Below are 5,593 nucleotides of genomic sequence, written 5' to 3' on the forward strand. Positions count from 1 at the left end.
TGGTATTGACATTGGCGCCCTAATGAGGCATATGCACTGAGACATAGGTAGGGCATTACATAAAAATCCCCAAAAGAAAAGCACCATTCAGGAGTGGAGTGCCTCTCTTTCGTACGACTCAAACACTGAAGCTGAACTTTGTGTTGTATTGGAAACCTGGCACACTGAATGTCATCAAACAGCCCTGAGCTCCCGCAGCACATACTACAAGCCCCATGCTGTTTTCTTGGCTATGACATAGCCTGACATGTCAATGAATGAGTGGCAGTAGATTAATCCTTGCTGGGAGTGCGGTGAAAGGCAAGCGTCTGAGAGCATCTGTTGGAGCCAATGGCCTTTCAAAGGCTTCTTTAGCTGGATAGGATGTGGTCGTCTTAACAGCATCTACAGGACAACTGCAAAGCCAGAACTCGCATTGCAACATGAAAATATGTTGATACCTTCAAACTTTCCCACGCTTTATGAGTGCTCCAATTCTTGTTACAATCCACACAAATACACCCACACTCTCTGCAGATTGAGGTGGGTATTTTACACCTTTGAAAGCAAGATGGTTTCTCTCCTGTCCCACAATCCCCAGCTCCCTGTTTAGCACCAAGACAGACTTCTGATGCCCTTTCGACTCATCTTTGGTTGCAAGATTTTTATTTTGTTTTGGTTTTTTTGTTTTAATTTAAAAAAAAAAGACAGGGAAAAAAACACAAAACCACGACAGAACCAAATAAAAGAACAAATTAAAAAAATCACTCAGAATATTTGTTACATCATCATCGTCATCATCATCATTATTATTTTTTTCAAGTCACTTCTAAGCCCCACAGTTACAAATAAATTAACGAGACAGGATCAGACCCCGGAAGATTAAAAATTAAAAAATTTGAATACTAGGAACTAACTACCTTTGGCAAAGTTATCACACGATTTTTCCACTGCTCCAGGGTCGGCTACAGCAACAGGCCCGTCTTGTTGGGCTGGTGGTGGTAGGGAAGTCAGGGGCTGGTGCAGCACCCCTCATGCAAACGCCAGCCATGTGATCCACTTTTCCAGGGCTACCAAAATGTGGTAGACGCCTCCTTGGTTCAGAAGTCGCATATGAGATTCCCTTTTTTTCACAACCCAGAAACAGGCAAGAGACGACACGGAAAACACCCAGAAGAAGGCAGAGGAGCAGAAAAGGGCAAACTCTGCTGAGCCTTAAGTGGGATCCACGTTCAAGATTTCTAATGTATGAGATGGGAGAGTGCCAGTATGTGACACGTTCCCATACGGGCATACTCTTGCACCATAGCCGTGCTACAATTTACACTGGTGTAAAAAGGGCCCTGGCAATAGGGCAGAACCCACTTTATGTAAACAAGGCCCACTCAGCTTCATTCAACCCCAGTGACTCTCTCTGACTTCTCCTTGCGCCTGGTCATCGGTCCTTTGCCCAATCGGCGGAGTTTCTTTTTCCACGACTGTGGCAAGAGATTCTTCAAGAATCTTCACAATTTTAAGGGAATGGATCACATTTCCTGAAGCCTTGACTGTCCTCCTGATTTCCCTCCAAGGGGGGTGAGAGAGGATGCTGTGCCTGACCCCCACCGCCCCATACAGACCCGTCCGGCACACACCCTAATAAAGCTTTTCTATTTGGTTTATCATTAAAGTATATGAGGTATATGGCGGGCTATCTCCAAAGAGCCTTGTGGTGGATGTCTTGGCACTACAAAAGGAGGGAGGGGGTCTAGCCTTCCCCCCCTCCCTTGTGCCCTCCCAACCCCGGGTCGGGCACTGGCACGGAGGCGTGTGAGCAAATATTTGGTTTTACAGCTGTAGTTTAAAGCTTGTTTCCTTCCTCATTCTAAAACTCCCAAGAGTGGGGAAGGTCAGTGGAACAGAGAGATGCAACTATTATTCAAAGCATGGGAGTGGAACATCTCCCCAAACCTATGTTACCAGCCACCTGGGGAAAGATATGGAGCATGATGGACAATGGACCATCCTGCTAGATTGAATCAGCAGCTGAATCAGAACTGAGTCTCAGGTAGTTTTGCTTCCAACCAATCATCACTAAGCCAGGAATAGTTCTAGCTCCAAATCCAGTCCTCCAGAACCCCCTCTGAAACACAGTCGCAGATTTGGGAGAGGGGAGGCGGTGGGACAACCCCCGTGGCTTGAGTTTGCAATTGCAAAATATACAACCTCCCACCTCTCCATCCCTAAAGCTGGAAACCGGCAATAGTGAGGGAGTTGAGAGTGGTCTGAAAGATGCATTGCTTCTCATGGTGAACACAGTACTCACTTACTTCATTGATCCCATTGTTATCTCTGGTCAAACAGGTTTGACAGGTTTACCAAAGCCTGCCAAACCTATTTACCAGAGGTGCATGTTAGATGAGTATCAACAGTAGCAGCAGCAAACTGCCTTCAGCTCTCCAAGAAAAACTCCCAATGTCCATCTCCAGCCTTCAGCAACCTTTCCGACTCTCTGTCTTCCTACGCTTGCCCTATAATATTTTGGCTGTTCTCCTCCATGCCATTCACCCACCACTTAGCTCCACACATGGAGATAGGGTCATTTTTGGTCTAGAATCAATTTTTTTTAAAAAAAACACATTTTGGTTTTTGTTTCTTTTTTTGTTGATTTTTTGTTTAGTTTTTTTTTTTCCTTTTTTATCTTTTTTTTGTTGCAAACCTTTAGCGTTTGGGTTTGGGTTTTTTTTTTGTCTTTTTTATACAGTAAGAAGCAATAAAGCAGAACATAGAATTTTCTCTATAAAAAAAAAATAGAAGATACCCCCCAAAAGAAACTTTTTTCCAAAATGAAAAAAAATGAATAACAAATATCACTAAAACAGTTACATTCCACCTAGTAACACGTTCAGTAGCACATGAGAGAGAGAGAGAGAAAGAGAGAGAAAGAGAGAGAAAGAGAGAGGGAGAGGGAGGGAGAGAGAGACCATTGACTTCCCAAATTTCTTTTTCTGATGTCCTCAATAGCATGACTGGAATCATAGAGACAGATAAATACTAGCCAGTTCTCTCTCACTCACGCACATAATGGGATGAAAACTTTTTTCTTTAAGTCAGTCTTCCAAAACTAGGTGTTTCCTGTTTGTTTGTTTGTTTGTTAGTTTGTTAGTCTCATTTTTGGAAAGTTTCACAGTATTTTTTATTCTTTTGCTATCTCAAACCCACCTGAACGCTATTAACACAGCAAAAGCAGAAGATAAAATGAGGTCGAGGTTTTCTTTTTTTTTTTTCCTTTAAGAAAAGTTTCAAAGTCCTTTTTGTGTTTGTTTCTGTTTGTTTATCTTTTTCACTCTGTCCTTCTGTTTGGTTTTTGTTTTCTACCAGATCGCAGGTATGCCATGGCTAACTTCCTTCTCTGCAACAGCAAGACTTTGGTTCACAGGAGTTGAAAATAAAAAGACAAACATTCAAAAAAGCCCCCCCCCAAAACCACAACTCAAACCCCCTCAAATACTGTTTTGTTTTTTAAAAAAAAGATCCCAAACCAACACAGAGGGGAAAAAAGACTTAAACCGGCCGAAAACAAATGTACCGAAAAAGTTTAAAAACAGAAAGAAAATCAGTGTTTCAAGAAGCCATTTTTAAAGCTTTCCAGACTTCTGGGAGGACGTTTCAGGATCCTCCCCCTCCCACTTCTGTTGATTTGGTTTATTTAATTTGTCTCTTTTGCCATTTATAAAATCTTGACTTCTCAACGCAACTTTCCATGAGGTATTTTTTTTTTCAGGACAGAGAAAGACGGTTGAGCCATTTGTCTAACCAGAGAAAGTATAGCTGTCCCTTTTATTCCCACGTTTTCATCCTTTCTTCTGCAGTTAAAAGTATATGTGTGTGTGTGTTTTAAGCTTTCTTTGTTCACTTGATTCTTTTTGGTTAAAAGTTTTTCACTCGCCTCCGAGTCTCTATGATATCCACACAAAAGGGGGAGTTCTATCCCTCTTCTGTGGTTTTATTTTATTTTATTTATTCCCCAGTGGTCTTCATTTTAGTAGTTTTCTGTAGTGATGTCTATTAATTTTTGGTTTTTCTGAAAATGTAAAGAATGCTGAAATTCCCGTTTTGTTTTGGTTTTTGTCAGGCACTGGAATATGAGTATTTTTTTTTTCAGAACACAGATATAAAAATAATAATAAAAATTACACATCCCCTGTTTTCAGAAAAAAATAACCCCTAATACTGACCTCGGGCAAAAATTAATTTAAAAAGAAAAGAAAGTTATACTTATCAGTAGAAAAATTAAATTAGCAAAGAAAACACTCAAGCTGATAAAATAAAACAGAGAGGTATTTAGCATGGCCCCTCCTGAAAGAGATGAAGACTGAGACTTTCAAGGTCTCTTGTCCTGCAAAGATGTAAGTATTTACACTTTGTATCTTATAAATAGCCCAGCTGACACGAATAAGATTTACTCCTAATGGGTGTGAGTAATTAAATCTGCACTGGAGCAGAACAAAGGCAGGAGCAGGCAGAGGTGGGAGTAAGCGCCAAGTGCCCTCTGTCTATACTTGATTCATGAACTGCTCCTGGCCTGAAAACACCCATTCTTTTGATCATCTATGGCGAAAAAAGATCACCTATAGGCAACCAGGCAGCAAAATGTTGTGAACTGATTCTTTATCTCCGTACCACTAATATTCCACAAATGGCTAACATGTGGCAACTTTTGGGAGGTCATTGCAAGGCTGAAAGTCTGGTGGCCAAGTAGAAGCAGAGCAAAAGTCATTGCAGGACCATGAATTAGGAAGCCAATTTCCACCACAGGAACTCAGTGCCTAATTGACACCATAGACTTTGAAAATCCTAGTCTTCACATGTAATGAGAATCCCCACAAAATTATAAAATTGCTTATTCATTTCCTTAAAAAAAAAATAATAAAACAACCCCCAGTTCTTTGAAAGGAAAAATAATATTTGTAGCAAAGTTCTGAAATTAAACAGATCCACCCCAAACCCTCCCTGCCCAACCCCTTCTGGATGTCAAATAAAAGAAAAATACGAATAAATAAGAATAAATAAAAAGAGTTTTGAAAGACATTCGACCAGACACAGAAGTTAGAAAAGTCTGTAAAAAGCTTTGGGTGAAGCTAGGACTGGTGATTTTTGGTGTGAGATTAGTTTTCCCCTTAAGGATCTTAAAGGTTTTTTTCTTTTCTTTTTCTTTTTCTACAAAACAAAACAAAAACAAAAACAATCCCCATTTATTTGTTTCCTTCCTGAAACTGTCCAGGAAACTAGCAGATGAAAAATAAAGATCATTTTAAAAAATAAGGTAACACCATCGACCAAACCACCTTTCACAAGGTGTTTTGTCCTGAACATCGGAGGGGAAAAGAAAAAAGGAAAAGAAAATGAACGTCAAAGGTTTGGGGAATTCTTTTTGGTTTCTTCCTTTGTCCCTTTTTGCTTTGTTTGGTTGCTTTGGGTGTTTTTTTTTTTTGGTTGGTTTTTTCGTTTGGCTGTTGCTGACAATTCTTTGTTTGGTTTTTGTTTTTTTTTTTGGTTTCACTCGTCGGTTTGTACGTCCACTCCTTGCTACCCTCACCACGCTGGGAAAGGCAGAGAGGGTGCTCCTCAGCCC

Source organism: Tiliqua scincoides, chromosome 10 (assembly GCF_035046505.1).
Source record: "Tiliqua scincoides isolate rTilSci1 chromosome 10, rTilSci1.hap2, whole genome shotgun sequence".
NCBI classification, from domain to species: Eukaryota; Metazoa; Chordata; class Lepidosauria; order Squamata; family Scincidae; genus Tiliqua; species Tiliqua scincoides.